At 53.3% G+C, this 19,280-nt stretch overlaps 3 long non-coding RNA genes across 4 annotated transcripts; 1 reads left to right on the forward strand and 2 right to left on the reverse strand.

Moving 5' to 3' along the window:
• Nucleotides 1-1,535: 1,535 nt before the first annotated feature.
• LOC118178536 lies at nt 1,536-4,688 on the reverse strand. The gene is made up of 3 exons (XR_004756183.1): nt 4,572-4,688; nt 3,896-4,041; nt 1,536-1,652 (listed from the first exon to the last, which is right to left on the reverse strand). It is a non-coding gene; the product is annotated as an uncharacterized LOC118178536 (long non-coding RNA).
• A 1,076-nt stretch (nt 4,689-5,764) lies between these two features.
• LOC118178537 lies at nt 5,765-6,231 on the forward strand. The gene is made up of 2 exons (XR_004756184.1): nt 5,765-5,877; nt 6,137-6,231. It is a non-coding gene; the product is annotated as an uncharacterized LOC118178537 (long non-coding RNA).
• Nucleotides 6,232-9,145: 2,914 nt separating this feature from the next.
• On the reverse strand, nt 9,146-18,948 carry LOC118178534. Of its 2 annotated transcripts, XR_004756181.1 has the most exons (4): nt 18,884-18,948; nt 16,000-16,131; nt 10,250-11,831; nt 9,146-9,907 (listed from the first exon to the last, which is right to left on the reverse strand). It is a non-coding gene; the product is annotated as an uncharacterized LOC118178534 (long non-coding RNA). The 2 variants fall into 2 exon arrangements; XR_004756179.1 differs by lacking the exons at nt 9,146-9,907; nt 10,250-11,831 and adding an exon at nt 13,676-14,934.
• Nucleotides 18,949-19,280: the final 332 nt, after the last annotated feature.

Raw genomic sequence — 19,280 nt, forward strand, 5'->3', positions numbered from 1 at the left:
TATGGACTTTGAATGTCCCTCTCCATCTCCCCCATCCCCGTGGCCCTCTGAGAGCCTTTTGGGAAAGTCCCCTCTTGGAGCAGCCTTGAGTACCAGGCGCCCCTCTGGGAGGACGCCACCAAGAATCCGACCCAGAAAATACCCTCTGGGATGAGGCCAAGCAAAAGCCAAGACAATTAGGACAGTGCAAGTTTTGCTCCACAGTTCCCTTACACAGCCACGATGGCCATGAACCCAGCATGGTCTGAGATCCCATGAAAATGAGAAGCAGGAGCAGGGATAAGGGAGCACCCCCAGGCTCCAGCCATGGCCAAGGGCTCCCAGCATCTCCGTGGTGGTTCATCACCTCCCGGGAAGCACCAAAAATCTTAAAGAACGTGTCAGCGGTGACTGGGTGAGGGAATCGAGCAGCATTTCAGCTTTTAGCTTGTCACCATTTCCAAGAGAAACTGGGGAAAAAAAAAAAAAACAAGAAGGGGAGATGCTGTAGGAGGAGGGAGATAAATGGTGCTGGGAAGGAAGAGGAGGAGGAAAGGAGAGGGATCGGAGACAAAAAAAGGAAGGAGGGGGTGAAGCCGTGCATTGAGCACAGCAATTAAAGCCACCCGGAGCTCACCCAATTAAATTGACTGGAGAGAGGAGGAATCCCAAAGGATAATTTCCTGGCAAATTGCTTGTTTGTCTCTTTCAGCCTCCAATGCTGGGAAGTTTTCATGTCAGTCACGGCGTGGATCTGAGCCCTGGAGAGAAGGAAGAGAGCGCTGTTGGTAATTTAGTGGGCAAAAGGCATCTCTACCTAGAAACCTCCTCAGAAGTGCCATAAATCTGAGCAAACCTTATTCATAACCACGAAGCAATGAGAAGGGAAACAACCAGGAAGGGAAGGGGAGGATGGGGCACCCATCCCGCCGTGGTCTGCCTCGTTGCTGCCATCGGGGCTCTGCTGGCAGGGTGCGGGTGCAGGATGCTGCAGCCCATGCAGGGAAGCTGCTCTCACCTAGGAGAAAAACAGGGATGCGTTTGTGTCTATGGGCATGATGCAGGGTAGCTCAGGGATTGCTGCAGAAGGAGAAATGCCAAGCAAATCAAAAAGCCAGGAGCCTGTCGAGGTGTGATTAATGCTGGGCCCGTCTTGCTCCTCTCCTCGGCTCATCCATAATTGACAGCAGCCTCCAGTGGGCAACGCGGCAGAGCACAGCACGCTCGGGACTGCCAGCCACCGTCCCCACGGCTGGCCTGGGAACAGCCTGCCGCGTTCACTTTTTGCAAGGATCGGTCCCAAAATAGAAAAACAAACCAAAAAAAAAAAAAGAAAAAAAAAAAAACCATCACCCAGATGCGGTCCAGAAGCAGAAGCCATTCCCGTCTGGGAATCCCACAAAGGTCCCAAGAACCAACAAAAAGTGTGCCGATGGCCATCCCTCTGCACAGAGCTCCTCGGACATCTTCAGTCCTCGGAAGTGGCCCCGTGCTGCCAGCAAAGCCAGAGGCAAGCAAGGGCCTGCAGATTTACTGCTGCTCAGCGCTCAGGGCCACGCTGGGTGCTTAAACCCCGGAGTTATGGGAAGCAGAGGAGTGCTGCAATACCTGGCTGGACACAGATGAGCAGCTGCTGTAGCGAATAGTTCTGTAGGAGACGGTGTCCAAGGGGCCTGAAGAAATGTAGAACCACAGATACAAAGCCCAGAGCATGAACTGAAGAGAGGAGACGGAGCTTGGCGAAGCAGCTTCAGCTCCAAATGCAGAGAAAACCCCAACCTGCTACCAGCCAGGAACCAGAGGAGACCTGCAAAGGCTCACGGAGACTTCCTGCAGGACAGGGTGGGCGATGGGTGACACCCTGAGCTTCGCACCGTACACCCAGACGTCCCCCTGCAGCTCACCCAGCAATGGGGAGGGAGCCCCTGCGGCCACCGGCCCCCTCCCCAGCCCTGCTCCCGCAGCGGGCGCTCAGCAGGCTCCGGCCGCTTCGCCAGCACCGAGTCGCAGGCAGTCAATCAAAGCATCAGCTTGGAAGTGTTAAAGGCCCTTGTCTGCCTTTATTATAATCACAGCGCTACACCTTGTCGCCGCGTGTGCCCTAACGCTGCAATATTTTGCGCATGATTTCACCAGCTGCTGCTAGAGGCATTAGGGAACTGATGCTCCTTCGCTGCTCTGGATGTTTGCTCGCTTGTTTGCAGCTAAGCCTCTTTTCATTCCGGCTTCTCTTTATTTATTCACCTGGTGCTTTACCGACCGGCTGCTCCCTCCTTTGCCCCCTCTGTCTTTACCAACCCTCGGACAAAAACCGCACAAAACTTCAAACCAGCAAAGCCTGGTCCCAGGGAGGGAGCAACTCAGGGCTGTGCTGCTGGGGGCTTGAGTTAACGCACACAGACTTAACACAAGGTTTCAGCCTCGTTACTGGTGTTTGCCCTGCCCAGCCTGGGTATGCAGGAGCCGTTCCCATCCCTGCCAGCTCACCCAGCAAAGCAGGGGGTCTCCACCTTCATTCTGTCCCCCAAAAGCTCACAGGGTACAGCCCAGAGCCCTTCCTACCTTCATCTCCAGTCATGGGGGAGGAGAAAGTCCTGTTCTGTAGGCAGCCCAGCCTGGGTGTCTCCAAAGAGCTGGAGAAATAGTAATAAATGTGGGCATGAATGATGAAAGCCTGATTAAAGCAGGTGCAGGGATTCCACTGTAGGCCTGGGCCCTTCTGAAGTCCTGCACGGCGAGTGCTCCGCCGTGCTATGAATCTTAGTAACACCTCAAAGGCTTTGCAAAGGGCAAGTGTTCCTCTGCCCACGTAGCAGAGAAAGGAACTTGGTGTAAGGCGGCGACCTGCTTTGCTTTCACGGCAGAGCCAGCCCCCGAGTCCCACAGCATGCTCTCGCTGCTCGATCTGGTGGCTGCTCATCCTGCCCCACACCTCGGTGGGCTGATGCTCAGGGGCTCCTCTCCAAAGCCGATCCCTCCCCGCAGAGGCAAAGCCATCCTGGTGGCGTTAGAAGGCTTCTTAAATCGTGCCAAGCAGCAGCACAGCTGCCTGGATCTCCAGCCTTGGGATTAGCAGCGTTGACAGCAGAGATAACCACACATAGGAAAGCGGAATGAAAGCTCCTATCCGCGAGCTCCACAAACACAGGGCTTTGCTGCTTGACCCAAATGCGGAAGAAATCGGGGCTCTCGCCTGGCACACCCCAGGGTGCCGCATGGCAGGGCCAGTCTGCTTAGCAGGGCACCCGTTGGCCACAGACACGACGAATGTGGACATTCACACACCAAGGACATGCACACGCCATCTGAGGGCAGGACGAAAAGAAAAACAGTCCCACCTCGTTTGCATTCCCTAAATGCTACCACCGTCCCTCCACCCGGCCGTCCCTCAAACCTGCCCCCTCTCCGGCCACTGGGTGTAAAACTGGATATTGTGGGAGATTAATGGCCTTAGAAAAATGTAATTACGCAACAGGGCTCTGCTCTTAATAACTGCGTATTTTACTTGTCAATGTGCCTTAATTGAAAATGAGTAGGCGATACAAGTTGCAGTGGAGTTGGCTGGCAAGCCTTTAACGCTATATTAATTGTAGTAATTAGCAGTCACTTTATGTTGGAGTCATCTATAAATAGGGGGTCCATTAGTTTAGCCGGAGTGTGATTTAAAATGCAAATAAAATCTCAGCTATACATATAAATCATTCCTTCCCTCCGTCCCCCAAATTTACAGTCATGTAAGGGTGGGGATGCTCTGCACGAGCTTTGCCCTCAGGAAGGGACAACTTTGGTTCTTTGCCATCACGGGAGCAGCTTTGGGGATCTCAGCACCCCGAGCACACCCTGGCCAGAGGGGTTTGCCCCCAGTTGCAGGGCTTTTCTGGCTGTTGGGTGTCCAACCCAGCACCCCAACGCTCACTGCCTGATGTCCCGGTCCACGATGCAGTCGCAGTGAAGGGCGCTGGATAAATCCCAGGAGCCACGTGGTGGAGGAGCAGGCCACACAGTCAAGTAGTCAGCAGCTTGGTCCTGCTTCAGGCACAATGGCAATGCTGCAGAGGACACCTCCGAGAAGAAAAACAGCAAACAGCTGTAAAGACACAGGAAAAGGGAAGGCAAGCACCAGCTGGAGAAAGCAGGCTGTGGTGCCAGGAGGGCACCGGGACGGTGTCCCACCTCCACAGCATCCCCGTGGGGAGGCAAAGCCACTGCTCAGGGTGGCATGGCTGGCACGGTATGGCATGGTACGGCACGGCTGGCTGCCCTGCCGGGCTCTCAGCAGCTCCTCGTCCCATGCCCAGGGCCCACCAGGACCGTGGGTTTCCCATCCCCACCCGCACAGCACCAGCAGTCCCATCGCACCCAGGCACGCTCCGGTGCTCGCAGCCCATTAATGACATGCTCCATTTACTTGATTATAACTAAAGAACAAGAGAGAAAGAAGGCATATTCCTTTATTACCAGAATCACATTAAATTACAGCTCGTATTACCAGGGGTAAAAGAACCCACTGAAATAAAATACCGGCTCTGAAACTCAAAGAGCAGTGCTATTAAAAATTAAAAAACAAACCCAAAATGCTTTCCATTACTGACCGGGTCTTGGTTTAAAAGAGATCATCCACTCCCCCCTGTTGGCATGACCCTGCTGCTGGGGTGCACATCTATTCCTGCACAGCCAGTCTTGAGCAGGGAAGAAACAACAATCTTGGGCTAGAAAAGACAAGGAAAGAAAGAGAAGAGATGAGAGGTCTCTATCTGCTGCAGGAGCAGCTCCCATTCAGGTGCTGTAAAAAGCCTCAGCACATTCTAATTGAAGATACATTTTTATTACTCTTCACAGAAGATTTCATTCATTCAATAATTTATCCTCCTTAAAAGTGATTGTATCGCACAGATGAGAGAGGAGAAAGGAGCCGCCAGCTCCAATTCCTCTCCACTGCTCCCCGTGGGCTGAGGGAGGAGATGGGTTGGGACCCCCCAAGCCTCCGCTCCCAAAATCTGGGAGAGGGGCTGCGCTCCTGCCCTCTCCCAGGGGCTTCCTTTAGCTCCTCAGTCAGTGGGCAGAACAGACACGGACTGAGCAAATCCCCCAAACTCTCCCCCACCCCAAGGCCCTTCTCATCCCTTCCTCCCGCCCCTCTCCCTGGACCCCGAGCAGCTCCAACCCCTTTTTCCCACGGGGAAAAGCAGCCCCCAGGGCACCCCCAGCCCATCCCAGCTGTCTGACCAGCACAGCCTGGCTGCGAGAGGAAATCCCTCGCTGTGCAAAGGGGAAGAGAGTAAAGCTTTTTCCATCCACATAATGAAAGGTTTCTCGAGACGTAACAGACAGGAAAAGCCCTCAGTCCCAGCCTCTGCAACGAGCTCCTGCTAATTATGGCTTTAGCTCCGAGCACGTTGCCTCCTGCCTGCGCCAGGGCCAAGCTGCTAAGGCGCGGGGAAGCTGCCGGCTGCAGTGACGCACCAGTGATGCCTGGCCAGGACACAGATCCCTGTCCCACAAGGAGATTGTGGCCACGATGGTGCGTGGAGCAGCAGTGAGAGGGGTGGCTGAGCCTGGTGGGACGGGAGGAGAGGGCTCAGTGCTGGGGAAGAAGCCTCCTTCTCCCTGCGTGCCCCAACAGCAGAGATCTTGGGGACACCGCATCCACCCAGCCACGAGGAGCAGAGGACAAAGACGTGAGAGAAGGGAAGGTGGAAGAGCTCACCTGGACGTTTCTGAGCCCGTACTCCCCAAGTGCAGCAGATCAGCTGTCCTTCACCCTAGCAAACTCCCATTCTACTCCTTGGAGGAGATGCAGGCGTTTCTACCACTGCTTAGGAGAAGCTGGGTGGGCAGGAACCAGCACAGGGGACGGGGTTCCAGTTCTGCCGCTGCACACTCAGGAGCGCAGTTAAGGTCCCCAGCGTCAGTGCTGTGGAGTCACATTGGTTCCCCACAGAAAGGCCTGATGGCTCCGTACCACGGGGACATCTGGCATCCACACCTCACCAGGTCTGTGGCTGAGCTGCGTGCAGCTACGAGAAGCCTTGGCTCAGCCTTCCCCACGGCCAGGGCTCGGCAGCCTCTTCCTTGGCTCTCCTCAGACTGCTGCGAGCCACGAGCAATCCCCTTCGTGTGCGTGGGGTGATGCAACCGGCACCTGGCTAAAGGGCAGGTTGGGAACAAGGAGCTCGGGCCAGCGGATCTGGGCTGGTGGCCTTCAGAGACCAGAATTTCTTAACAGGATTCTTTTTAAGTTTAAAGGGAAAAAAAAAAAAAAAAGAGAGAGGAAAAAAAAAAAAAACAGAGCCTTCCTTGCAGTTTGCTCACAAACACAGAGCAACCCCCACGTAGAGATTTGCCTTCAGATGCTTTGCTCTGGCCCATTCTTCAGCAATGTTTATGGGCTCTCCCTGCCGCATCAGGAGGAAAATCCAGAGAAAAGCTAAGCATTTGTAGATCCATCGTGGTTGCTTTGCCCCAGCAGCCACCTGGAACTGTCATGTGGTGAAGAGGCAGGGAACAGTCAATAAGGAGGATTTTTTTTCCCCCCCCCCCCCCACAGATATTGGGAGAGCAACTCAAGGTCCATCAGGCACATGAGCACTCAAAAAAGGTGGCAGGTCTGCTGCTGCTTCACTCTGCCCTCTCTGTAAGACTTTAATGGAGAACCTGGCGTGTACACTGCTAAAAACACCCTCAGGTGGGGGTTCCTTGAGATGACATGGCTTTCCCTCACCCTGCTGCCCATGGGTCCCTCTCCAAGGCCTGAAGGAGAGGAGCGATGGCTCTGGGAACGGAGCGAGCTGCGCTCTGAGTGCCACCGCTCAACAGGTGCTTATCATAAGAGGGACAAACAAATGAAGATGAACTAACGGAAAAATAAATACACAAGCAACTTTGGCATGGAAGGCAAAACAGGATTGATCTTTTGCTTGACTTACTCCAAAAATTGCTTCTTCACTGCCCGTTTATGCACATTAATTGAGCGTCTGGCCCGGCTGCGTGTCTGTTTAAGTCCTCAATCAATCCCCTTTCGGATGACTGCAAGATCAATAGGGCAGTAATTTAATAAAGGACATTTTCAGTTGGCTTTTAAAAGCTACTGATGGGATTTAATCCCGTCCTATTTTTTAAGAAGAAAAGGGGCAGTGGGAGAGGAGAACCAGGGTTCAAACCACGACCCAGAGCATTTCCCTCCCAGCAGCATCCTTTTTCGATGAGGCTTGTGGAGAGCTTCTCAACTTTCCTAATCATTCCTTATCCTTCCTAAGATGTGGCACGGCCACCTGTGGTCAGCACACCAACACCTGCGTGACACCGTTGGTGTTCCCAAAGGCTGGCAGCAATTTCTATGAAGCTTCAGGTCGGTGCCCTCACACGGCTCCCAGGAGCCGCGTGCTGCAGGCAACCAGGAGCTCCTCATGTCCTCCCCCTTACCAAGGCAAAAGCCCTCGGATTTGTGCTGCTTGGTTTCAGTCCAGAACTGGTCCTGGTGCCAGGATTGCCTGGCTGGTTATTGTAAGCCTCCTGCTCTGTCTGGTGCCATTCTTTCCTCCCTGAGCTGGCGCTGCTCAGCGATGAGCACGGTTCCTCTGCCCTGCAACGCGCCCTTGCACCAGCACAGCCAGATGCCTCCTCCCCTCCCCAGCCTCCGTCTCCAGCCTGTCCACGTTTAATTTCCTCTAATCGCTTTCTTCACAGCCATCCCCTCTAAACCCTTTATCTTCCTCCAGGCTGCAATTCCCTCCCTTTGCTGCTTCTCCATTTCCTTTCCGTGATGCTTTGCCCAAAGCTGCCTGCAGTACGGTGGTTTAACCATCGCGGTGCTGGGAAATAGGACTGCACCCTGCCCCTCTGCTCGGGTGCCCTGGGTCACACATCCCAGGACTGCATTTACCTCCTAACAAGCATTCATCCCAGAGGCCACTCCAGAGCCAGCTCTGCCTGTGCGCTTCGTACCCAGCACTTCTCAGCCATTCTTGTCATCAGCTCGTGGCTGATGGATCACGTCCTTGTTAGCCTGGCTCACAGCCTCCCAGCTGCACGCATCTCCGCGTTGTGCTCAGCTCCTTGCCTGGCTTTGCTGGACCGTGGCAGAGCTTTTTCCCAGCCCTGTCTGCTCCAGCCTTCAGGCTCAGGGGGCACGGTGGGGCTGGGGACAAGGGACAGGGAGATGTGTCTCTCTCCCTCCCCATCCTGCCAGGCTGCTGTCTTGCTGGATGCTGTACTGCTGGAAAACCCTTGATTTGATGGCAGGCGGGCAGTGAGCTCTGGATGCTCCACCGAAAACATCCGTGTGGTTTGACTGCAAAACTTCCCATATGTATATATATATATATATTTATACATTTATAAGCTCTCATCAGCATGAAGGGAGCTGACACAGTGCCCGAGCCCATTACTGCTGCAGCGAGGCCCTGACGGCTGTTCCTGGAGAGAGCTCCAGCCGCGCACCTCAGGACAGAAACTGGAGGAGCCCAAACCTATAAATAAAAGATATGAATTAAACATGATTCTTGCATTTTCAAGGGTCAAGTGAGTATTCGGTCACTTAGCAATATCATCTACTCCCACAGAGGGAAAAAAAAAAAGAAGAAGAATAACAATAAGTGTTTATCATTACTTGTTGTTTAGCAAGTGACATTTTGAAGGAGCAAATCTCACCCTTGCTGAGAGTGTGGGAGCCAAAACTCAGTCCCACAGGCAGTTCCTCCTAAACCCACATACCTCCTCCAGAACAGGCAGGTGACAGCTGTCCCCATTGTTAAAGCTAGGCAAAAAAAAAATCCGTGGAGAATATTCTTGATAAATAGATGAATTTGACACACGCTGGCAGAGGCAGGACCATAGCCCAGCCCTCCCAGGAATGAGATAAGAAGACCTGTGTGTCTGAGCACAACATCAGACCCTCTGGGCTGTGTCTCTCCCCAGGTTAGCTGCAGGGGTCATCCTGCTAAGGTGAGCATTAATCTGGTAATTTGGTAGCAAATGCCTTTCTCCAGGTTCTCCTCTGGAACCTCTTAGAAATTCCCTAGTTTTCCTTCAGCCTGGCCAAACATCCTGTGAACATCACGGCACGCGGGGGAGCTGAGGCCACCGACACCACCTCTCCCCCCGGACACCAATTGCCACTCCTATCAAGGAGCACAGAAAAAAAAAAACAGGGTGGCGATGGATCTGAGATGTCAACAGCTTTTCTGATGTCTTGCAATCACTACAAATCACAGCCAGGCTTTTCATTTCCAGCCTGGTAATTGATAAGAAGGGACCCAAGCCAAGCTCCCAGTGCCTGAGACTCTTCCCTTCTTGCTGGAACGAAACAATTTCCTGCAGCCACATCCAAGCTCATCAGTGCTGAACAAAGCCATAAAAGTTGGAGTCACTCACCCACCCCCGTGTTACCCACATTTGCATTTTAGGACTCTCACAAGTACCAGAAATTCCTTCTCACGACACCTTTTTGAGATGTCTTTGCACGATTTAAATTAGCCCAGAGGCAGCCAGTGCAGCTGAATTAGGGGCTCCTGAGAAATGCCAGTACCTCCAACCCCAGTGCACATAATCATCGGGTAGAGCAGCACGGATGACGTGCCCTAATTGGTATTAACGGGCAGACAAGGTCAGGTAACCAAGGGACCCACCTCTTTATCTGCTCACAGGGCAGTTTCACCCACACGTCACTCCCCATGTAGCTGAAATTTCATATAGCGTTGCATTTCCTTTGGGTTAATCTCCTTACCGGTGTTGGATTTCCTTAATTCCTGGTCTCCTTAATTGGCCCCGCTGTTAACACCAGGTGGCATTCCTCTGCTTCTCTGAGGCCTGTCTTGCTTTTGCTGCAGGAGCCACCGCCGCCACCTCGTTCTCCTCTGCATGCCAAAAAATATCCCAGTGCTGGAGCTTTCCTGCGAAGACAGGAGCTGCCCACGGGAGCAGCGGTCACCTGAGATTAAAGCAGTGATTAAGAACAGCGAAGGCACCGGGTGTTCATCCCCAGCCACGAGATGCTGCAGAGACAGCTGGGCACCCTGGGGAGCTCAGAGGGGTGCGCTCCCACCAGCTGGGGTCTCACACGGGTTTTAAATGGATAGCTACGGTGCTAACATGGGTATTATCAAAAGGTGCACAGCAGACTGAAGAAGGAATTAAGCCTTCGGCTCTGGGAAATCTTTTCCCAGGCACTACAGCTGTGCCCAGCCCAGCCCCGCTTCCAGCATCTCCCAGGTATTTCGTGACTCACGCAGGCACGGGCAGCCCAGCATCTTGTCACCTCCCAGGTACCAACCCGGCCTCAGAGATGCCACGAGAGCAAACCTGCAGGCATGCAGAGTTGGCCAATTTCAAGCTCCCAAGACTTTCAGAGTGAGCAGCTCTGTCAAGAAATGTATTTAAATTACACAAAAAAATATACCTGATGTGCTTTTAAATTGGAAAATAAATGAATTGCACAGAAGACAGAACAAAAAATATTAAAACCTACGTAGTTTTCCATATTTTCCTCCCAAAATGAGGAGGCTGGATTCTCAGCTTGTGTAAATCTCCTTTAAATGACATTCGTGTTAATGATGCTGTGCTGATTTACACCACTGGAGAAATTAGCTTCCTCTATGCCTGGGTCTCTGTGCACATCTGTCCTCTGAGAATCAATAAATAAAACTTGAAAATAATATTCATCCACCATTTATTCTGCTTAATTATTTAAACTTCAGATTCTGGAAATAATAAAGGAGCAATAAAGAAGAGATTTACCATCCACCACAATTGCTGGAAGCATCTCACATTATTTCCTCCTTTACTTTTTAATCTCCCTCTCTTTTTTTTTTTTCTTGGTTTGCCAAATTGAATCAATTTATTAAAGTTGTTGCAAAACTGATTTGCTCTGATCTGTTGGTGGTGATGAAGAGAAATGGGCTGCTCTGCTCCCCCCGTGCCCCCCAAGTCCTGCTCATTAAGAAGGATAATGCTTGGCCGTCGAGGGAGCCGTTTGCAGCATGCCTGAATGGTAAAGACTGATTAAAAGCAAAACGTGAGTTCAGAGGGTAAATGATACTCGCGATGACGAATTGCGAGAAGAATCCAGCCAAGGGAACCCAGCTCCTGATGACAAATCTCTGCAGAAATCTGGCTGAGGTGCCACAATAGCTCCGAAAAGCTGGGATGGGCAAAGTCAGATTACTTTTAAAAAGAGACTTTTCTTCTGTGGAGCAGCTGGAGGTGGATCACCTCCTACAGTCTCGGCAAGTGGCTGAGGATGGTCTCTGGGCTTTCAGAGCTCTTGGTGGGTCTCACACCAGCCTGTTCCTCCGGGCTCCACCAGGACCTTACGAACCAGCCCAAACACTGCCTGGGAAATCACACCGTGCTTCAGATGCCGGAGGATTATCGGACTTGCTGGTGGCAAGAGGAAAAGGAAACAAGTCACCCAGTGAGATGTGAGCTGATAAAGCTTGGTTTCTGACGGGTGAGGGGGCTGAGATCAAGGAAGGGCCCTGCCCTCCCGCGGGGAGCCGGGCTGTGAGCAGGGACAGCCCAGCAGTGTGCCAGCACCGGCTCCCCGGCGCTGCGAGCGGCTGCCTGGAATAAAGACCTGGCTGTGCCGGCTGTGACAGCCTCTAATCCCAAGTGCTTTGACAGGCCTGTCGCCTGCCACGTCCACCTCACGCCCTGCAGAGATGAGCCGGGCGTCCTTGTCCCGGCACAAGCGCCCCGACGCGCTGCAGCAGCCCCGGGAAGGAGCCGTGGGGACGTTGCTCGTGCACGTGGCGTGTTTCCCAGAGGCTTCGTGCACGGTTCAGAGCCTGTGCTGAGGTACCTGCGGCTTGCTCACGTGGAAATCTTTGCCTGAAAGGGATGTCAGCACTGGGGCTCTGGAAACACAACGATGCGCTGTTTTTCTGTTACCAATGCAGCAGCAGCATTAAAACACCTTAGTGCAGACCAGGACTATGCCCATGTTCCCAGGTCTGTGCCCCCAGATCATGTTAATTAAGCCTTCCATAGCCTCCCATTGCTGGCCAGCTCCCCCCAGATCACTATGCCAAGTGCAGGCACGCCCCAGATCCCAGCCACTCACTCACTGAGACTCCTGCTGGTCCTGCCTGCCCCCTGCCCAGAGGATTGCCCCCTCCCATGCTGCAGCACAGACCTAAGAGAAACCAAGAAGCCACTGCAGCCAGTTATACTATGCTCTACCAAAGACCCCATGAGAGTTCTGATATTGCTTTTCCCGGGTTCCCACAGCCCCACTCACCCCCTGCACATCACCGGTGCCCGACTGGCGCAACGCGCATCGGGATTAAGTCCAGATGCTCCCCTCCTGTGCTGCTGCTCCCAGACCGGCCTCGCACCACAGGTGCTTCCTCTCTCCCTGCTTGCTATTTCCAGCCTCCCGCACGTCTGTGTGCAAAACCCCAGCTCCCGCTGGCAGCTGCTTTGCCAGATGGGCCGGCAGCTGTGGCACCGCCGTGCTCGGCGCAGACCTGCCGGTGTCCGCGTCCCACCGGGCTCCCTCGCCGAGCTGGCACCGAGCTTCCTCACCGCCGCAGCTTCAGCTCCTGCGGGGAGTGCTGCTGCAGAGGCCCCGGGACTTTGTGACTCGGTGAGCGCCCAGAGCTGGCTTTACTTTAGGTCTGAGATGCACGTACTCCGCTGTGCTTGCAAATGCCAGGTCCAGCTGCTGCCCGTGGGGTCGATCCATGGGGCAGGGTGTGCAGAGGCAGTCCTCGGCCACGGGTGCCAGCCTTGTAAGAACCAGCACCAGTGGCACCCCCAGGCCCCACCAGTGGCGGTGAGTGGCACCCAAATGCGCCTCTGCATTCCCACACCAAATACCTGCAAAACCCTGCAGCCAAACCAATTCACCACTGACAGACCTACAAACAGCCCCCCAGGACGCCCCCATTCAGCTGAATTTGTGCTGTGCTTGCTGCGAAGCAGCTGCCAGCAGGACGGCTCCCGGAGCACCCAGCAAAGCTTCCCTCCTCCCACGCTCCCCGACCCATTTCCCGATCCTGTTTTTGCTGGGTGAACGCAGAGCGACTCGTACCATATGCCTCCCATCTGAGCGCCCACCAGGTTCTGCTGGGTTTTGAGAAACAGGCAGCAAAGTGTCAGGCTGAGCATGTTACATGAAGTACTTTGACAGCAGAGAGCGGGCGCAGCCGCCGCACACCTCCCCAGGGCGCACAAGTGCCGGGGCTCCTGCAAGCATAGCCAAGCTCTCCTTCCTCCCTCCCCTCTTCCTCAGCACCCGAACGGTGCCCGTTCCACACGCTGGGCTCGCGTCGGGGACGGCTGGGGGTCTGACAGGCAGGAGAAGATTCGCTAAGATTTTTTTTTGAGAGCAGAAGCGCAGGACGCAGTGTGCTGTACCACGCTCCCCGCCTCACCCAGGGGAAGGCGGGCGGAGGATAACTTCATTTCAGGCACTCGGTGCTGCAGGAATGAGGCCAGAGATGCATCTCCATAGCAAGCCTGCACAAGGGTTTTTAGGGCAGTGGTGAGGAAAAGGAAAAAAGTTGCACCATGAGCTGGTAGATGGATGCCAGGAGAGCTCGGCACAGAACAGCTCTCTGGCTGCCTTACTAAGGGAAAAAGCCATCCACTCCTGCCACTTCTCACCTTGTTATCACAGCCCCAGTGCTCAGCATCTTTCAGCCTCTCTGGGAAAACCAATTAAGTCCCTTTCAGTAGCAAAGGGACCTGTGGTAGTGGCAGGGTTGAATTTCCCAGACCAGGAAGGCAGAGCCTGGAGCCCAGATTCACAGCCTCCCTGTATTTGAGACATTAACTTCAGGGGGAAGCAGAGACTGCTTTTTGGGCACAGCACTTGCCGCGAGGCAGACGTCAGGACTCCAAGGGCTGTAAATCCCACCCACGGATCATTTTTGCTGTGCTGAAGGAGTCAGCACGAGCACCACCTCCCTGTATTGGAAACACGCTCTCACCAAGCATCAGCCAAAAGCACGGCTCGAAAGAGCAGCAAAACATTCCCAGGTGACTGATACAAGCTCAAAAAGTGAACAAAGCCTACTAATTAGATCACAGACACTAATTCCCAAGGGCACCAGTCTCCAGAGACAGCCAAGAGCCGTAATCCAGCCAAAGGTGTGTTGGGGTGTCCCAGCCCAGCCCCTTCCTGACCAGGTCACTGCAAGGTGGCCTGTACTCTCCCCAGAGCCACAGAAATAAATTAAAAAATGGAAAAGATGGAAATTTTTTCACCATGCAGATTTTGAGAGCCAGTAATTAATAAATAAAAATAAGTATTGTTAATATCAGGCTTTTATACAGCATTTTAAATTGCAAATTACTCTTGAAGCGTGTATTATTAATTATGTCATTTGCATCCACCGTGGCCCTAATATATAATCATTTATCCGGATAAATAATCTGTGGAGGAATGCGAGGCTGCACCTGACTGGCAATAAGATCTCCGTGCCTGGACCGAGCCTGCTGGCTGCAAAGCCTTGTCTGTGTTAGCTCTTGGTCCCTTGTGTCCCCGAAAGCAGGGCGGCTGGCCGCTGTACCGGGTGTTAGGGAGCTCCGCGGTGTTAGTGCAGCCCTTACAGAAGGTTTGTTTGTGCATTTTGGGTCTCTCGAGCTGCTAGCGGCACAGAAGAACTCCCGTAGCTACCAAAAAGCCTGCAGCAGTGGCTGCTCCAGCAGGGAAAGCTACCCGAACCCTTTCAGAAGATGCCTTTGCAATCCGTTCTCCCTCTGCCAGCGCTGCCCTGAGTGATGAGGCTGGTTTATGGCTCAGAGCATCTGATCTCCAGCTTCTGTGAACACAAACAACGATTTCCCATCCCACGCGCCGCTCACAAAATGCCTTGTTTTCGGAGGTGCCGAGGCCCAGAGGCGCTTTGAGGGCTGGGCGACAGCAGCGAGCTCACAGCCAGATGGATGCTTGGCCTGTGTCCTTCCAAATCTCACCGGGGGCCCCAGATCCGCTCCTGCCACCCTCGAGCCCTGTAAGATTACAGCTCAGCAGAGGGAGGATGCCGTCCCGGCTCCCTGGAGGCCAGGCTGGCAGGCTCGGGTGGGCTCTGCAGCCCCCCAGCTCCTGACCCCAGCTGGACCCAGGGACTCCTGCGCAGAGCTACGGACACCCACAGCCACGGAATCACAGCCAGCAGCAGCCCCCTCCGCCCAGGGAAAGAGAAGAGAGAGCCGACTGTTTGACACCACGAGCAGACCTTGTGCAAGGGAAACAAAGAAGGAATCCCCCCTTAATTATTTACTGGAGGCTCGGGGGCAAGCCTCCGTCCCAGGCTGGGGGCTCCAGCCAGGATCTGAGCTCCCCCCGTGAGCCGCGGCGCTCAGGCAGGCGCAGCCTCGTGCTTTGCTCCAGTAAATGAATCTTTTCCGCAGATCCATCCCCTGTGCAGAGGTTAATTTATTAGCAGGGGAGGGAGGAGCCCCGTTGTTTTAATGAAACGTTTTGGCTGGGTGCACGGAAAATGTGTTAACCTAATAGACCTATTATTCCTCCCGTACAGCAGACCAACTTCCCCATTGTGTTTTATCCTTTGCTGCACTAGAAAGCAGGTCTTTTATTCTTCCTTCAAAGCAGAGGCTGCCAGGCAAATGAACATACAGGAAGGCTTCAATGGATATAAAGCGCACTGCATCCCCGCGTGCAGCCCGCAGCTCTGCCAGGCAGCCCAGGGAGGCACGAGGGATGCATTCACCGCTGACTTCTGCTCGTTCCCCCTGTGCTCTTTCCCCAGAATCCATCTCAGCCCAAAATAAATCCATCTCTTTCCCCAAAAAAATCCATCTCCAGCCTCCCACCGAACAAACCCGTCCTTGGGAACAGCTCCACGTGACAGCTGTCATTAATACTTTCCTGCCACATGATGTTCCAGAGGCTCTGTCCCTTTGGTGTGCAAATTACAATTATTTTCAGCGTGAGGGGAAGGAAGATGCAGTTAGCTGTGTTTTCAGGGTTGGAGGGCCTGCCTGAGAAATTACATTATGCTTTCACAGCTGTTTCTTGTCTGTTAGACTTATCCATTTTCAAGTTGTCCTCACCAGAAGTGGTTGCTCTCAGCAGGTTTCCTCCACCTCCTGCCCTGGTTTGCTGGATGGGGAGCCTGGATTCCTCTCCTGGAGGCTGAGCCTCCAACCAGGCACGAGCAGGGTCCCTTGCCTCAGTTTCCCCACCTGAAAAACAAGGAAACCGACCCAAAATGCAGGAGCTGGTCTAAGAGGAGAGGCACTGTGGGGTGAATACTGCAACGAGTAGCAGCTCGCAGAGCATCGGGAAGCCGTAGAAAACAGGCAGAAAAAGGAGCCTGCTCAGCACCTGCTCCTCGTCTTGTACCACTGCTGCAGACACCTCCCAGCAACGATGGCAGGCTTAAATCAATGCACGCTTGCAGAACAGCTCTGTTGGCACGAACTGCACAGCACCAGGTACCGCTATTTGTTCTGGACATTAAAAACACAGCTCCGATTGGAGGCTGTTTTCCCTCGGCTCCTACCACACGAGGAACCTCCACTGCAAATCAATAGGTTTTCAGCTTCCTCCGCCTGGAATACAAACAAAAACAAAACCAGAAAACAACCCAACAACTAACGGATTAATCCTGTCAAAAGGGAGGGAAAAAGCCACCTAACAGAATCGCAGCCTGAGAAGTTACAAACTAGCAGTAGGTGACAAGTAATTATAGAACAGGGAAACGCATAGGGAACTCATTTGGGTGAGCAGCGACTGATTAACAGGCACAACATTTATTTTCTTTATTTATGGCCTGGCATTGCAGAAAATTGATACGAAACACCCCATATACTACATGGCTGGTGACACATTCAGCAAATGAAGAGCCTGGGAAGAAATCAACCTGAATTATATCCACTGTTACTCAACCTCCTCTTCGCAGCTCTCCAATCCTTCAGGAAAGGGAAGCAGCAGCAGCGCGGCACCACGGCATCTCAGCGTCCCCCTGCTCTGCAGGAGCCGGGGAGCAGCCAGGTTGCATCCTCACGGCCACCACCTCCAGGATGGGGACCCAGCAGATCCTTGGCAAAGTTAACCAGGGTGGGATTTAGCCCACAGCACTCCCAGCCCGACCCTGCCATCCAACAGAGGTGCTTAACAAGGAGGCGGCGCCCTTCCTTCCTCTGCTTTCCCTTGCTGAACAGCACTGAATGTTAAACTTAATACCTGGGCTGCTCGCTCTTAACACATAGCAGCGTCTCCAGCTCCCTCTTCACAGGCAGGTTTGGCTCCAAAGGGAAAAGCATAAAGGTACCGTGCCCGTCTTCGTGGTACCAAGGGTTGGAGCCTCCCGTGGGCAGGACAAAGCCCAAACCTCGCCCAGCACATTGACCTCTCCCTCCCCAAACACTCAAATCCCACAAGAGCTGTCCATTCCCAAGATAAAAGTAGGACTGTGAAAGGCTCCCACTCCCCTAAATCAGCTGTGGCTAAAAGGCAGCCATTCTCCCAGTTAGTTTTCCCCAGGGATGAAAGGCAGCAATGGCTTTGATAGAAAACCCACTGTTTTTTATCAAAACAAAAGCTTTTTTAAAAAATAAAATAAAATAAAATCAAGCCAACAGAGAGCTTTTCTGAGGCTCCAGGGTGCCCCCAGGCATCCCCAGGTAACAGTAGGGCCTCTCAGGCGATGGGAGGTGATGCTGCAGGCAGGTTCTGGAGGCAGAACAGGCACCGCCGAGTAATTTCAGCTCCATCACCTGTAGACTCAGTCAAACAGGTCCCTGATGCAAGGTTTTCTGCATTGGAAAATGTCTTTTTATAGGAACTTCTCAACAGCAATAAAAGTTCATTACATTTGGAGGGGGAGAAGCTTCTCAGCACACTCAGAACAGAACGTCTCCTTCTTGTTTGCCTTCAGAAGTGTCATTCCTTTTCAAGATCCTGTGTTTTGTGCTGGAGCGTGAATGGTTTTCGTACAAAAAGGAGAAAAGCTTCAAACTTGTAGAACAACAACAAAAAAGCAATACTTGAGTCCATCTGAAACAGTTTAAAAAAAAGCATGTAATTTCCTTATTCTCTGCCCCATTTCCCTCTGCCACCTTTTCCCCACCAAGAGCAGTTTCCCATCCTCACCCAGGTCTGGGAATGCCTACACCTACCCCGCTTCTACTTCAGCTGCTAATGGGGTGCCTCAGTCCCATGCCTGGGCAAATCCCCCCCATCTCCTGTGTGCAGCCCCCACTCTGCCTGCTCACACCAGGGCTGCTCGGGTGCCATCAGCACTGCAGAGGGCTCTGGGGTGCTCCAGGTGAGGGGGCAGCAGGTACCAACTAGTGGCACTCTCTGCTCCTCGTAGGAGCAGGGTATGTAAAAATCCTCCTCTAACCTTCCCCGAGTTAGGTACAGCTCCGAGTGCCCCTTTAAGAGGGATGCTCAGTTATGAAACACGGTTGATTTAAATGCAAATTACTGAAAAAAAAAAATACAACTTTCTTTATTAAAATGCAAATTGCACTTCAAGCCGGCTGCCTCCTGCACGTCACTGGCTGCTCGACAGCCGCTCGCATCGACACCCTGAGCCTCCAGGGTGCTGACAGCACGGGCACTTCATGCCACCACGCTGGCATTTTGGGACGGGGTGTGCAGCCCAGCCTGTCTGGAGGAGCTGGACGGGTGACACCGAGCAGGGTGACACCAGGGACAGTGCCACTGCGCCGCATGACGTGCTTCCCAGCCCGACTGCCTCCCTCGGAGCTCTGTGTTGTGAAAGGTGTCAGTCTGCCAGAGCCTTGTCTTGTAAGGAGATGTGGAGATCAGGTGTCCCAGAACTGCTATTTTGAAGTGAATAATTATTGTTTTCACTTTTCCTAAGATCTTTTAAGATTTTTTTTTTCCCCCTCTAGAGGAGAAAAAAAAAAAAAAAAAAAAAAAAAGTGGCCAGGACAGATGCCATGGAGGAGCCAAGACACTCACCTGTCATAGCGGGGTTAAGTCTGCAGCCGACAAAGCCTTCGGGAGCAGGACCCTGGGTTTGGTTCCCCAGCACCGCGTTGCAGAGCCCTGAGCACACAGGAGGTCCCAGCTCTCCCTCCAAGAAGCCCCCAGCCCAGGATGGCTCAGCCCTGCACAGGTCGGCAAAGCCATGGGGAAGGTGGTTAACATCTAACGCAGCCAGCATTGCGCAGGCACAAGTGGTAACCTCACCTCCAACCTCACAGCCCCTGGACTTCCATTTTCCTGGAATCCTCCAGCCCCGTCACGACGCTCTCAGAGGCTCACAGTGCCCATCTCCCCCCCAGTACATTGCCAGAGCTGCATGGTGCATCCAGGCCCCTCTTCCCATTGGGGCAGGCGGACAGAAAAACCCACA

This window comes from Oxyura jamaicensis, chromosome 26 (assembly GCF_011077185.1).
Source record: "Oxyura jamaicensis isolate SHBP4307 breed ruddy duck chromosome 26, BPBGC_Ojam_1.0, whole genome shotgun sequence".
In the NCBI taxonomy this organism is placed as follows: Eukaryota; Metazoa; Chordata; class Aves; order Anseriformes; family Anatidae; genus Oxyura; species Oxyura jamaicensis.